Here is a 16,501-nt window from a genome sequence, read left to right on the forward strand (position 1 = left end):
TATCTCCCCCCTCTCTGTTCCACTCTCTCTTTCCCCCGCGCTCTTCCCCCCGTTCCCCTCTCTCTGCCCCCTCTCTCTGTGCCCCCCTCTCTGTCCACACCTCTCTGTCCCCCTCTCTGCCCTGCCTCTCTCTCTCCCCCTCTCTCTGCCCCCCTTCCTGTCTCCCTCACTCTGTCTCCCTCTGTCTGTCCCCCTCTCTCTCCCCCTCTCTCTGCCCCCCTCCCTGTACTCCCTCTCTCTCTGATCCTCCGTCCCCTCTCTCTCTCTGTACCCCTCTCTCTGTTCACTCTCTCTGTCCCCTTCTCTGTCCCCACTCTCTTTCCCGTCTCTCTCCCCCTCTATCTGTCCTGCCTCTCTCTGTCCCCCCTTTCTATCCGCGCTCTCTGTCCCCCTCTGTCTGTCCCCCCTCTCTCTCCCCCTCTCACTGTCCCCCTCCCTGTACTCCCTCTGTCTCTAATCCCCCGTCCCCACTCTCTCTCTGTACCCCTCTCTCTGTTCTTTCTCTCTCTGTCCCCTCTCTCTGTCCCCCCCTCTCTGTTTCCCCGTCCACCCCTTTCTCTGTCCTTCCTTTCTCTGTCCACCTCTCTCTGTCCCCTATCTCTCTCTGTCGCCCCTCTTCCTCTTCCCCCCGCCCTCCTCTCTTTCGCCCCCTCTGTCCCTCTTTCTGTCCCCATCTCTCTGTCCCACCCTCTCTCCCCCTCTCTATGTTCACCTCTCTCTCTGTTCTCCTGTCTCTGTCGCCCTTCTCGCTGTGTCCCCCTCTCTCTGTCGCCCGTCTCTCTGAACCCCCCTCTCTCTGTCCCCCCACTCCATGACCTCTTCTATCTCCCCCCTCTCTGTTCCACTCTCTTTCCCCCGCTCTCTCCCCCCCTCTGTTCCCCTCTCTCTGCCCCCTCTCTCTGTGCCCCCTTTCTGTGCACACCTCTCTGTCCCCCTCTCTGCCCTGCCTCTCTCTCCCCCTCTTTCTGCTCACCTCTCCCTATCCCCCTCACTCTGTCTCCCTCTGTCTGTCTCCCTCTCTCTGTCTTCTCTTACTATCCCCCGCTCCCTATCCCCCTATCTCTGTCCTCCACTCTCTGTCCCCAATCTTTCCCCCTCTATCTCTGTCACCCCCTCTCTGTCCCTTGCTTCTCCGTTCCCCCGTTCCCCTCTCTCTCTGCCACCCTCTCTATCCTGCCTCTCTCTGACGCCTCGCTCTCTGATCCCCTCTCTGTCACCCCCCTCTGTCGCCCTCTCTTTATCCCGCCCCTCTGTCCCCCTCTCTGTCCCCTCTCTGTCTGCCCCTCTCTCGGTCCCCTACTCTCTTTCCCCCTCTCTCTGTTCCTCTCTCTCTTCCCCCTCTATCTCCGTTGCCCCTCTCTCTGTTGCCCCTCTCTCTGTTCCCCTCTCTTTGTCCTCCTCTCTCTGTCCCCTACTCTCTGTCCCCTCTCTCTGTCCCCCGCTCTCTGTTCCTCTCTCTCTGTCCCCCACTCTGTCCCCCTCTCTCTGACCCCTCTCTCATTATGTCCTCCCCTATTTCCCTCTCTCTCCCTCCCTCACGTTATCTCTGCGTTGCCTCTCTCTCTCCGTCTCTCTCTCTCACTCTCGCCCTGCTCTTTCACTCTCTCTCCACCTTCTCTCACTCTCGATCCCCCACCTCAGTCTCTCTTTCTCCCCACCTCGCTCTGTTTCTCTCAGACCAAATCTCTGTCCCTCCTGCCCGTCCCTCTCTCTCTGACACATTTTGTCTCTCTGACGTCTCCCTCTTCCTCTAATCCAGATGGGGGTGGGGGATGGTGGGGAAGATTGGTGCTTTGGCTGCATGTGGTTCGAGGGGTGCTTGTGAGATGATAGAGAGATATGGGAGGTGGGAGGAGGGGGGAAATGGAGTAGAGACAGAATTGTGGGAGGGAGGCAGATGGCTGGAGAGAGTGAGTGCTGGGTTGTGGGAGAGGAAAGAGTGGAGGCAGGTGGAGAAATCAGGGTTAGGGATGTGTGTGTGAGACAGAGGGTGGACGAGGGAGAGTGAAAGGGAGAGGTGGTGAGAAAGAGAGAGTGTGCAGTGAGAGAGAGGGAGAGAAATGAGGAGAAAGAGTAGGGGAGAGGAAATGGGGAGGTCAGGTTGGAGTGGGGGGGACAGAGGGAGTTAAACACAGCTCTTGAGCTCAGGGCGCAGTGCCGTCCCCTTCCCTGAGGACCAGGACTTGGGGCTGAGTCTGTCTCTCTCCAGCTCAGCTTCTCCAACACAAAGACACACAACAACTTCGGCCACTCTGCTGCTTGGCACGCTTTAATCAACATTTTTATTGTTTACAAATGGAAGTGATGGATACAATCAGTGGGATGGTGCCTTTTCTCACTGGCCCCTGAGTTGTGAGAAACATTGAAATGTTTCCCTGTAACCCCCTTGTGGGATAAGGATGGACAACCCAGCGCTAGCCTCAGTCTGTTACCATAGCGACAGGCTGCTCCATCGCTGAAACACTGAACTGAAATGAGAAAATCCCGGATGGATTGATTAACGAGGGAATTTGATGGATGGATGGATTTGGGTGAAGGGATATTTCAGCACATTCTTCAGCTGCTGCCTGAACTTAGTATGGGTCACGGCATAAATCGCGTTGTTTGTGCAGCAACTGAGGAGCTGCAGCTTGAAGCCCAATTCCAGCACAAAGCCATCGAGATACACAGAGTCATACCCAATCCAATACATCCGGCTCCATATAGAATACAGCATTAACATTGACCATAACAGGATGAAATTGGCCGAGATCACAAACAGTAAAATGATGGATTTTTTTCGGTTTCGCATTTCAGTGTCAGACTGAGCGTCCCCATTGGTGTGAGCGCGGAGTCTCCTGCGGGCTCTGCTGGTCACTTAAATGTGTCTGATGGTGATAAAATTGAGCAGCAGAATCAGGAGAAATGGGACACACGGGGTTAGAATGTTGTGGAGGAACTCGATTGTGACCCAGATACTGGAGGATAAAGCAGCGTCTGTTACCTCACAAAACCAGGGGAGGTTCCACAGCCGATACCGAGCCTTGAGCATAAAATACCAGGAAATGTTCTTTAAACAGCTCAGCACAGTCACTGCTCCCAGAACCACAGCCGCCGTTTTCTCACTGCAATATTTACTTTTCAGCTTCTGGCAACAAATGGCCACAAACCGATCAAAGGTGAAAGTGACGGTGAACCAGACAGAGCAGTCAGTGGCTGCATAAAGCAGGACGGCGTGGATATTACACACGGGGACGGAGTCCATCAGGAAATAAAACTGTTCCAGATAAACAATGGGAATGTGTCTCAGGATCAGGTCGAGGATAATGACCAGGAGATCCGCCGCTGCCATGGCCCCCAGGTAACATCTCACACATGGAGACAATCCACAATCTTTATAAAGCAGGACGTAGATGGTCACTACGTTAACTGTGAGGAAGGAAAACAAACCCATTATCCATCAGTCTGGAGGCAAAGGGACCCGTTTGATCGGGGACCCAGTGAGATTTTCAAATGTGTCCCTGTATTCAGGGATTTATTAAAATAATTGGAGCTAGAATAACAACTGGGAAGTTCGGAATTACTGACAAAAATGTCAGTTTTGGAATGTTGGGGGCAGAACGTTCCGGGATCTCCTTCAACTGTCCATCACCTTTCCCCTCTACCCACCCCACCAGCATGATGTACTGTGCACAGGGTACATATCTGTCCAACACGGGGAGCTGCACTGACCACATCATTGCATTATCGATAAACCTCAACCAGATAGTCTATTCAGCACAGCGACCTGTGCAGTGATCATCCGTGAATTAATCTGTAAACCAGGAGCAGTTACCCTCCCAGCATGTAGGAAAGTGTACACCACCCCAGTGCATTGATCTCTAAACCAGGAGCAGTTACCCTCCCGGCATGTAGAGCTCTGTACACCACCCCAGTGCATTGATCTGTAAACCAGGAGCAGTTCCCCTCCCGGCATGTAGAACTCTGTTCACCAACCCACTGCATTCCTCAGTAACACTGTGTTAGATCCCTGCGCAGTATGGGGCAACTTGCAGCCCATGCTGGAAGTGACAGGATGTACAACTCCCACGCATTTACAGCTCCATCTCTCCATTGTACCATGACAAGTGGGTGCTGTGGGTGTGAACATCACTGCCAGAAAGAGATGGCGGGGGAATCTGTTAATTATCACCACATGGGAGGGGTTTGGGAAATAGACAGAGAGGGGGAGACTGAGATATAGTGACATGGAAGGATGTGTTCCCAGGTTTCAGAATGCTGAAATGTAGACACTTCGATAGCATCCTGTAACATGAACCTGTCTTCCCAGGAAAGATGGGATAAAAGGATATTTGTGTGATGCCAGATGAGCATTTGTTCGGCATCTTTGTTACTGGAATTGCTTTCAACCAAATCTATGACTCATTGGGCAGATTCTAACAATAATTTATCTTTGTTTGATTTTCCTTGAGTGTGACAGACGGATCGTCCGCAGGAGGCTGAGCTATTTCCTGGTGCTATCGTATCGGACTCATCTCATTAACTACCCAGCCCACCCCATGATGTCTCTCTCATTCAATACCAGCCTGATCCTCCCACCCATCATGGCGGGTGGTACTCACCATCGCCCGGATGCCCCTGGATATTTCGTGATCCCTGTCATTTGTGCCATCTTCAAAAGGCCAATGGACACACGGTTGTGCTTTCTAAGTTCGGAGCGGCCCTGCACAGTTTACCTCGAGCATGGCAGATCATGGGCAATTACACCCCGGTTTGTCGACAGGAGCACGGAGGTGCTGGTGGATGAGCTAGTATAGAATGAGACCATTCTCTTTCCAGAGGAGGCCACACCACCAGACCCACCGAGCATGGTCTGAGCTCTCCACCTACCTCAGTGCAGTATCTGCGGTCTGAAGAAATGCCCAGCAATACAGGACAAGCTTCAATAACCTTCCCCGCTCTTTTAGGATAAGGGTCACCGTATTCTCTCTGCTCTCTCACACTCACTGTATGTCTGTTATAGCGCCGACATCCGAACAAGGCTCAAGCTCCACCACTCTCACTGCTGCATGCACCACCTTCGCCACGCCCCCCCCCTTCCTTCCACTTTACCCCGCTCCCCTACACTAATAATGCTGCATGCATACAACACTGTGGACTGACTCCCTCCAGACACCTCAGCATGACACCGTCTCCCCACCTACACCGACACTAACAGCAGGGCCACCCGCTCCCACACTCCCTCCCTCCCTTTCTCCCATTCCAGGAGAAACAGCCTGGAATAGGACAGAAAGGGCCAAGCCGGGTGGTGGAGTTCCCGATATCCATTCCCTCACCCCCTCCCCCGCCATGTGGGGAGGACCCTGGTAGGAGCCAGAGAGAACCGGGATGCCTTGTGTGGAGATTCTGAAACACCCACCTCCTACCGACCGAGTAAGGAGCAATGTTCAGTGAAGGGCAATTCTCACTTTAAACCCACTGGCAGCTCCGTTTCCCCCCGGCACAACGTAGAAGCTGTGGCCCTGACACCATCTCCCTTTTGGGTCGAGCTGGTACAAATGGAATCCCCACGGTCTCGGTGGGCAGGAGGGTGGGCTCACAACACATCGTCACCACCACCTCCCAGGAAGGGAGCACGGAGGCTCCCTCCTACACCTTCCCCTCTAAACAGCTCAGATACTGAAACTAATTTGTGATAGTTACTGCTATCCCCACTTGTCCTGATATCTTCAACAACCTGTGCTCATATACACCCAGGACTCTCTGCTCCTGCACCCCCTAATTAAACGGTACGGCCTGTTTTATATTGTCTTTCATTGTCTTTCCTACCAAAGTGCCTCACCTCACACTGCTCTGCATTGATCCCCAGCTGCCATACACCTGAACACTACACCAACGTGTGATTGCACTGTTAGAGTTCCACACTGTCCTCCATGGACTTCAGAGTTTTTCCAGGTTTGGTGCCATCTACAAACATTGAGATTGTTATAGCGTCACAGTTCCCATGCAACAACTGAAATTCTGCTACACTCACTAGTGTGAGCAAATGAAATACCGCTTTATTCCCACGGACAGAGTCGAATAATGACATGCTGTCAATGGAGCAACAAAAGTCCTGATACAAACCAGATGGAGTGAATGAAATATTGATAAACCATAGAGAAGAGAATTCCAGATTGGCTCCAAGTTTCTGTATTGACATCAGGGTATTAATGTCATGATGTCGAAAGTGTGTATGCACCTTTAAGAGAGAGGGAAAGCTGTTCTGAACTGAGAGCTTCCAAGCACCTGTGATATGAGAGTATGGCAGACCCAGAGTGTGAAGGACAACTGAAAATATGTCACATTTGGGTGTGAAGTAGATCCCTAAGATGGTTGCTCCTTGGACAACAATTCGAATTTTACCAATCAGTTTAAATTATGCCACAGGATAAAACCAAATCAAGTGTGAATGTATTGGTTTTCGGAAGTGCATATTAAAAATGCAGGCATTTAGAAAATTGCAGACAGAGTAAATGCCATTAACACAGATCCAAGAGATTAGGAAACACTCTCTATCAAAGGTACCGTTTCATATGGAACATATTCGCAGTAAAAAGACAGAAGATGACCCAGGGAGATCGATGGCCACAAGAAGACACACAAACAACAGCTGCTGTGTGATTTTGAAATTAAATGAGTGCAATTTTAATAAGCGTCTTATTGAAACAGTATATCATTATAGAGTTGGAGTGGGGTAATAAACAGTTAAGAGAAAGAGGGTCTCAGAATTCAGAATGCTTGATGTAAAATGTTCACTTTCAGAGTTAAAAAATAAATTGATGTTATTATATAAACAGTGGAATTTGGGAGTTCTCTGTCACTCATATTTATCAGTTTACAAGGCAAATTGAGCATTTCTTTATGTTTAGTTTAAGTGACCAGATGAGATTCACGCCACGCCCTGACAATTCCTGTGTGTGTGTGTATTTGTGTGTCTCTGTGTGGGGCAGGTCTGGCAGTCTCTGTGGTGCTTAAAGTAATGAAATGCCACCCCCTGCTGGCCTCTCCACGCCATTGCAACGGCATTGGCAGAGGGTGAAAACCAACAGAGATTCATTCAGAGAGGGTGAGGGAGAGGGCAGCTGCTCACAGCACCATCCAAACTGATGTCTTATCCATGTACTGATCTAAATGTCTTTCAAACATTGTAACTGTCCCTGCTCTCACCACTTGCTCTGGGAGTTCATTCCACACATAAGCCAGATTCTGACTAAAATAATTACCTCTCATGACTTCTGTAAATCTTTTTCCTCACACCTTAAAATATCCCTCAGTTTTGAATCACCAACTCTAGGGAAAAGGCATCAGCCCTTCAGCTTATACGCACCTCTCTGTAAAGTTACCCCTTAATCTCATACTCTCCATTGAAAATAGTCTCAGTATACCCAGCCTCTCCCTCCATTCCCAACAACATCCAGGTTAATGTCTGCTCAATCCTCTCCAGCTTAATAATATCAAGGTCAGTAATATTAAAGTGAATAATCAAGGTATTTACTATGGGTGGGGAGACCAAAACTAGACGGTACAGGTTTAAGGTGAGAGGGGAACATTTAAAAGTGACCTAAGGGGCAGCTTTTTCACCCAGAGGGTGGTGTGCCTATGGAATGAGCGGGCATGATGACCAGACTGGACACAGTATTCCAGAAGAGGCCTCACCAATGTCCTGTACAACCACAACATGACATCCCAATTCCAATACTCAAAGGTCTGACCAATGAAGACACCTCCTTAACCATACTATCTACCTGAGATACACGTTTTAAAGAATTATAACTGACGGCCTAGGTCTCTGTTCTCTAACACTGCCAAAGGCCCTGCTTTTAATTGTATAGGTCCTGCTCTTGTTTAATTTACCAAACCCAATACCTCGCATTAATCCAAACTAAACTCCATCTGCTACGCCTCAGCCCAGTGATTGATATTACCACCTCTTCACTCTCCTCCTTTAAATTATCCTCCCCGTCTCCAGGAGGCCTGCACACTCCGGCCTTGATTTTCACAAAGACCCTGAGCTTGGTTTGCCTTGTGTGGTTTGGGGGAGGAGGGACAGATTGCACACACAGTCAGTGGGGAGGAGAGGCTGGACAGTAATCAGCGGCCGAGTGTCATTTCATTGTTTTAGGAAGCGGGCAGTCGCGAGTTAGAGGTGGGTAATAGTGATCGGTGTTTTGGGACCAGAAATTATGCTTTTTCGTTGTCTGTGGTGTTCAGTGATAAAAATCTATTCGAGACCCTTCATTGGGCAGACTGTGACTGGAGGCTTTCTTTCGTTAATATTGTAGATTACAGATAATAGCGATTGAAGACGTTCATAGTTAATTTCGATGGCACAGCACGTGCACTCAATATCCGACAGTTGAGACAAATATCTTGCATTTGTTTAACAATACAACGTGTTTTGTGTAGCACAGTGATGGTAACCTGATTATAATAAATCCACACCGAGCTGAAAGCTGGCACTTAAAATATGACCCAAGTCTGGGTATGGTAGTGTAGTAGGTAGTGTCCCTGGCTCTGAACCAGAACTCTGGATTTGATTTTAATTCCTGAACTTGTGTGGTAGTGTTCCTATCTCTGGACTAATAGGACTGGATTCAAGTCCTGCCTGTTGCAGAGGTATGTCACAGCATGTCAGAACAGGCTGATGAACAAACACACAGGAGAAGAATGTTACAGCTTTATGGGTATTGCTCAGTGATGCTAGTGTCCCTACCTCCGGGCACAAAGGTATCGGTGTCAATCCCAACGGAGTGTCTCATGATACATCTGATCAAACTGATTAAACTGGTTGTAGAATTGTGACCTGATGGAGAAAGAAGTGTCAGAATTGAATTTCAGAATTTCGGCCCAGAATGATTGAAAGCAAAGCTATTCGTGTTGATTGGAGTCACATCTTGCAGCAGTAGAGGTTTATAAAATCAGAATGGTCATGGATAGGGTGAGTAGTTAGGGTTTCCCCCAGGTTAGGGGCGTTCAAAACTAGAGGGCATTGATTGAAAGTGAGAGGGGAAAGGTTTTGAAGAGGCCTAAGAGGAACCTTTTCACGCAGAGGATGATTTGCATATGGAATGAGCTGCCAGAGGAAGTGGTGGAGGCTGGTACAACTGCAGCATGTAAAAGACATCTGGGTACTGACAGGCCTGCCGAGCATTACCAGCAATTTATGTGTTTCTTGAAAAAATGCATTCATTTTAACACAGGTATTCTAAATACATTAAACATTTTATTTTTTTTAATGACGCAGGGGCATATAAACATATTTTCAAATTGACCAAGACCATTTTCTGCTAAGGGTATAGCTCTGTGCGAGATGGCAACAATGATGCATCGACATGGAACAGGGAATGTGATGGAGACATTGTTTGGACATTATACAAGGTGACCTCACATGATCCATTTTGGGAGAGGATGACGTTACTGTGTGATTCAACTCAGAGAGGGAGACAATGTAATCTTCCTGAGAAGGAGTGGCCTATTACACACTCTCTCTCTCCCTCATTATTCCTCATCAAAGCAATGTGTGTGAGCTAAAAAAAACAACACCTATACGGTCATCATTACCATTCTCATTGTTAAAGAATTCATGAAGTGTGGAAACACGCCCTTCGGCCCAACAAGTCCATATCAAACTTCCAAACATTAACCTTGCCAGGCCCGTTCCCTGAGATTTACTTCTGACTAATGCACCTAACCTAGAAATCCCTGAATACGACAGGCAACTTAGCATGGCCAATCCACCTAATGTACACAGTTCGAGCTGTGGGAGGGAACTGGAGCACCTATTAGAAGCTCACGCAGTCAAACGGAAAATGTACAAACCCCACACAGATAGTCGCCCGAGGCTGTATTAGAACCCCTGTTCCTAGTGCTGTGAGATAGCAGTGCTAACCACTGAGCCACTGTGCTACCCTTTGGGTGATTACTGACCAGAATTCATTGGAATCTTCTCACTGCCTAATGGAAAGGGAATTCAGCCAAATCCAACTGTCCCAGGATGAAATCCCATTGCTAGCAGCTTGTGTGAGTAAAACATCTTCAGAAGCAGAAGCACATTTTGGACAATCTCTCAATTTTTTCTTTTGTCATAAGTTACACTAATATTTGGACAATGTTCTTTCAACTTCAAATTGCAGAGATTGTGTGTGTGTGTGTGTCTCAGCATTTTAAACAGGGAAATATCGATTATATATTTGCAATACCCAAACAGTTTGCCATTCATCTTTCCATCATAGTTTGAGTAACGTTGCTCTGGATCATAAACGTGCTATTTGAGCATATTAAAGAAACTAGCCTGACTTGTTCCTAAAACTGACCCTGACCCAATCTGAGACCAATATCATCGGCCATATCAGCAACCTGGTTACATTTAACATTTGTTGTGAGCAATGGAGGAGTGGGACTAGGAAAGGAAAGAGTGACCCAAAAAGTCGGGGAACTATTGACGGGTGAGCCTTATGTCCGTGGTGGGTAAGTTGTTGGAGGGGATTCTAAGGGAAAGTATTTTCATACATTTGGAAAGACAAGGACTGATTGGGGTAGACAACGTGTCTTTCTGCATGGGAAATCATGTCTCATTAATTTGGTTGAGTTTTATGAAGAGGTAAAAAAGAAGATTAATGAAGGCAATTTGATAGACATTGTATATATGGACTTCAGCAAAGTGTTCATAACATTCCAATTGGTAGACAGATTAAAGGATCGGTCACATGGGACACAGAAGAAGCTAGTCACGATTGCCTTGAAGGAAGGGGGATATTTTTCAGACTGGAGGCTTGTGACCAGCGGTGTGCTGCAAGAATCAGTGCTCAGTTCGCTGCATTTCATCATTTATGTAATGAACTTAGGTGTGGATATCGGGACCATACTTAATAAGTTTACAGATGACATCAGAAATGTGGTGTAGTAGATTATCTCAGTGTACAACGAGACCACAATTACATGGGACAAAGGGGCAAGGTGTGACAGATGATGTTTATTTAGATAAATATAAGGTTTTGCATTTTAGGAAGAAGTTATACACATAATGGCAAGTCGTGGGGAGTGTAATGGAACAAAGGGACCTCGGGCTTCAGGTACATTGTTACTTGAAAGTGGAGTCGCAGGTAGACAGAGTGGTGCTGAACATATTTGGCACATTTGCCTTCATCAGTGAGAGCATTGAGTATAGGGTTTGTGGTGGCATGTTGCATCTGTACACCGTGTTGGGAAGGCCACTGTAGGAAAACTGCAGACAAGGTGGTTGTCTGCAGAAAAGATTTACACAGATGTCCCAGGGAGAGTTTGATGAGGTTGAGGTGTTTCTCCCTGGAGTGTCAGAGGCTGAAGGGTGACATTATTGATGTTTATAAAATCATCAGGGGAATGGATATTCTGAACAGCCACGTTCTGCTCTTCAGGGTAGGGGAGACCAGATTCAGAGGCATAGGTTGAAGGGGAGAGGGCGAATGATTTAGAAGGGACCTGAAGGTAAATGTTTCACACAGAGAGTGGTGTGTGTACAGAAAGTGCTGTCAGAGGAAGTGCTGAAGGTGGTTACAATCGCACATTTAAAAAGTATCTGAAAGAGGAGGGATATTGGACAAATGCTGGAACATGGGACTGGATCAGATTTGATATCCGATCGGAGTGAACATGTTGGACTAACGGGTCTGTTTCTGTTCTGCATGACTCTCTGATTGTATAAGAAGGATGACGAAAAATTCTAAAATGACCTTTCAAATGGGAATTCTCTTCACTGGAAGTTTATCGTGCCTCTATGTTCACATTGATTGAAATCTGCATTACTAAATTTTTGACAGGGAATTAAGTCACGGATATTAGGATACAGACAGGAAAGTGGGGCTGAGTCCACACCTGATCATCCACAATCGTAGTTCCTGGTGGAGAAGGCTTAAAGTGTCTAATGACCCACTCCTGCTCCTCAGTCCCATGTTTCTGTGTTCCATTCAGCCCCTCATACCTGCTAGACAGGGACAGTTGGAGGCCACTTACTCCTATAATGTGGTGCACAGAAACAGAGGAGACCATTCAGCCTCTCAAGACTGTCACACACGCTTTGAAATGATTTGGGAAATGTAATTGGAAAATCCAGGCACAGGTAGGAAAGAGGCCCCTCATCTCTCTTCATAGAGCTTCCCCTCTCTGCAACTTGTGCTTCATTTGTTGGTCATGCTGTAGACGCAGATTGACTCTGAATACAGCCCATATACTCACCAGAGATGGCTCACAAAATCATCTGTTCTCCCTGACTGCAATATTCAGTAATTGCACATTTATGACAATAACACCCATTAAACTCTCCAATAACAGAATGTGAGAACATCAGAAGCTGGGACAGGTCGTTCACTCCCCAAGCCTGCCTTGACCTTCACTAAGATCAAGACTGATCTGCTCTTAGTCTCAAATCCTCTTTCGTACCCAATTCTTCATCGTCCTCAACTCTCTGTCAGGTCAATATCCACCGACCTCTTCTTCAAATACTTTCAGTCGTCATGCTCCCTAACATTATTGAGAAGAGAAACCCTGACATTCAATACCATTTGTTTGAAGAAAACACATGTTCCTATACCATGGCCTATTGATATGAACAAAAGAGGTTGATAAAGGATTCAGGTAAAAATGACTGGCCCTGATATCAAGGCAGTGGTTGGCTTTTGTTGACATCAAGGAGCTGAACAAAACTGGACTTAATGGGAATCAGACTAAACTGTCCAGTGTTTGGAGTCACACCAGGCACAAAGGAAGATGTTCACCATCTCAGTCCTGGGTCACCTCTGTGGGAGATCCTCAGGGTAGCTTCCTCTTCACAAACAGCTTCAGCTGCTTCATCAAAGTCTTCCCGCCCCCACCCTCCCCACCATAACATCAGAAGAGGGGATGGTCACTGAATATTCCACAATGTTCAGAACATTTGTCGCCCATCAGTTCCTGAACCAGTCTGTGTCCATGTGCAGCAAGACCCAGACACCAGTCAGGTTTGTGCTGTTAAATGGTCTGTAACATTCATGTAACAGCACTGCCTGGCAATGCACATTGCCACAGTAAAATAGAGTTCATTCAGCAGCTCACGCTGCTTTCACAGGAATATGAGGAAGTCATTCAGCCCATTGACACTATTAGAGTAGAACAGGGACAGCCTATTCGGTGCCTCCAGCCTATTACTCAGGAAGAGAAGGAGTCTAGTGTGATGGACCACACCAGAGCCCCTCGAAAATATTTGAAGGCGGTAGCCTTGACACTAACGTTTTCGTAATTTAAAGGAAATGCAAAGTGTCTGTTCCAGATGCAATTTGACTGGTCAAACTACTCGGTGTGAAGCAAACACCATTTATTTAAACACGGAAGATAAAATGAAACCAAACAAACAGGAATTTCGAATAACATAATTCTATTAGACAAGTTAACAGAATAATAGATCATGGAACGATTACTAATAAACTGTTCCAATCCAGGGAAATCCCATAAACACAGCCCTTGACAAAAAGGAACATTCAGACACAGATAGTCACAAATATTTCTCCAACCCAGGAATTAAAAACAGCATCAAGAGAAAATTCAGACAGAGTAGCAGCCAAGAGACATTCACTGAATCTTCCAACTCTGTGTAGACCCCAATAGTTTCTGATGTTACTAAGAAACCAAACCCAGAGATCCTAATCTGTGAGAGCTGGCCACACCCATTCAAGCTGCATTAAAATAAACCCAAGGCCTCCCTCGCTGTTTACCCAGTGGTCTTAACTAGCCAGCTGGTTCAATCTCTCTCTTAAAAGAAACCAGGACAAAATAACCTCTTAAAGTTGCAGCATCATCACACTTGTCAGCACATCGAGCTGTCAAACAGGAACCAGGGGTAACCCAATCCGGCCCTTGGCCCTGTCCAATTGGACAAGGAAGAAGTCATTCAGTCCTTTGAGTCAATTACACAGAAACAGAATGAGGCCATTCAGCCCGTTGAGCCACTTATATAGGAACAGTAGGAGGCCATTCCCACCTCAATGCACTTACACAGGGGCAGAATAGGGTAATTGGTGCTGATCCTGATGAATGGCTTATGCCCAAAACATCGGCTCTCCGGCTGTGTTTTTCCAGCAAACCACTGTTTACTCTGATCTCCAGCATGGGCAGTCCTCACTGTCATCCTAATTGATGCTCTAACATGATGACCAATTGGAGCAGAGGCTGCACAGACAGATTACTCCACGTTGTACCTCGTGGCGCCACCGCTCATGATGCACACGTGGGACTTTAACGTGGTTTACTCGCGCTGAGGAGGGAAGCCTTGTGTGAAGTCTCAAGAAGGCATGTTCCATCTCCGAGGTGACAGCCTGGTGTTCTCTATGTAGGGCGGAAGTTGGTAGGAATGGCTACCTGTTTCAGATGGAAGGTATTGTGGCTGTTGTTGGGAATTGTGAACAACACAACGGGTTCACACGCCGATTAGATTAGATTATTTACAGTGTGGAAACAGGCCCTTCAGCGCAACAACTTCATAGCGACTCGCCTAAGCTCAACCCACACAGACCCATTCACCTATACCTATCATTCACCTAACCTGCACATTTTTGGAGTGTGGGAGGAAAGAGGAGCACCCGGAGGAAACCCACGCAGACACGGGGCGAATGTGCAAACTCCACACAGAGAGTCGCCTGAGGCGGGAATTGAACCCGGTTCTCTGGCGCTGTGAGGCAGCAGTGCTAACCACTGTGCCACCGTGCCGACTTCGCATTCATGTGGGGAGAGTTAATTAAGGCATATAAACTATTAGGAAAGTCACGTTAGACTGATGAATGGACTCTCTAAGTTCAAATAATGCTGATCTTATTCATGTTGATCTTGTCTAGTGCACGTCCTGTTCAGTGTATCCTGTATGCTTTACTCTGTCCAAGCCTATTTCCACTCTATGATCTGTCTGGCCATGCTTACTATGATCTTCCTCCACTGCTCATAAATACAGTGTTTCCCTGTACTAAGGTACAGCTGACAATAAATCAAACCAATCAATCCTGAGTAAAGTATGGAATTTGTCACCCTAACAATGTCTCTTTTGGAATTAAGTGATTGCTGCCACTCCTCATGTTTCAGCATCGCCATTTCTTCGTCTCTCACATCTCTACCGATTAAGCGCTCTGCCAATGTGCCAAAAGCCTTTTGCACTGCCCTGTCTACCTGTGACTCCACTCTTAGAGAACCGTGCACTGAACACCAAGGTCCCTCTGCCCACTACACCCCTTAAGACCCTCCTATTCACCATGAAACTCCTACCTTGATTTGAGTTTCCAAAATGCAAGACCTCACACGTCTATATTAAACTCCATTTGCCATTTCTCAACCTACATCCCCACCTGATAAAGGTCAAGCGGCAATTTCTGATAAACGACCTTCAGCTGGTACTGTGGTTGTACTTTCTATTCAGCAAAACCCGTTCTGTCGGAAAGTGACCAGACATGATTTCGGCTTCATAACACCTGCCCCCTTCAGGAAAAAAAAACATGAAACAGCAGAATGAAAAGATGGCTTCATTTCTTTTCTTCTAATTCTTAATCCTATTATTATGAATTACAAAAGTATTAATCTCAGCTATACCATACATATTAATTCTGCACACATAACTAACATTGCAATAAGTCAAATCTTATCTAAACGTTTTCCTTTAAATCTGCGATAACACATCTGCTACCACATTTTAGGACCCACAGCATGTATATTTTGTAAGTTTAAAGTCGGTAAAATAGGACTCCAATGAAATACTCTCATATTCTGTTCTTTGAATATTCAAAAAACTGCGAGAGTTTTGTCGTTGACCACGATCATCTGTGACAATATGTTTGTCATATAAATATTAAAATATTGTCAGTCCAGTGCGAAACTTAATCATTCTTTTTCAATAATGGAGATGTTGCTTTTTTTTTCTGGTGGATATTGAGTTTTTTCGGCAAGTAGCTAATTAGCAATTCAATTCCATCATCATCTTACTGTATCAATACATCTCCGAGCCCCATATCCCGAGCATCAAATGCAATTTTCAAAGGTTTTCAAAATATTTGGTTCAGCTAAAATTGGTGCTGTGATTAATCCTGCTTTAAAATTCTCAAATGCCTCCTGACATTGTTCTGTCCATCACAATTCTGTGTTCTTCTTTCATAAATCCATCAGTGGTGCCAATACGCTGCTGAAGTCTGGAACAAACGTCCGATAGAATCCACTTCGTTCCAAAAATCGAAGCACCTTTTTCTTCGAGGATGGTTGTGGAAATTCCTCAAAGACCTTCGTCTTTGTGTTCCATGGGGTCAACCTTCCATATCCAATGTAATTTCCCAAGAACGTCACCTCTGCCTTCGAGAATTCTGTTTTCTTTAAGTTTATTACCAAGTTTGCTTCTTGTAATCGTTCAGCATGGTCTGCCAGCTGTAACATGTGAGCTTTCAATCACTTGCTAAAGAACACGACATCATACAGATGTACTACACAATTTGTACATCTG

General features: G+C 46.5%; 1 pseudogene; it reads right to left on the bottom strand.

Annotated features, from left to right (window-relative positions):
• Positions 1-2,497: 2,497 nt before the first annotated feature.
• The window catches only part of LOC148135797 (putative G protein-coupled receptor 139), a 54,564-nt pseudogene continuing 40,560 nt past the window's right edge, over positions 2,498-16,501 (bottom strand).

Source organism: Chiloscyllium plagiosum, unplaced genomic scaffold (genome assembly GCF_037043375.1).
Source record: "Chiloscyllium plagiosum isolate Xiang-an unplaced genomic scaffold, Cpla_swu_hap1 HiC_scaffold_48, whole genome shotgun sequence".
Classification (NCBI taxonomy): Eukaryota; Metazoa; Chordata; class Chondrichthyes; order Orectolobiformes; family Hemiscylliidae; genus Chiloscyllium; species Chiloscyllium plagiosum.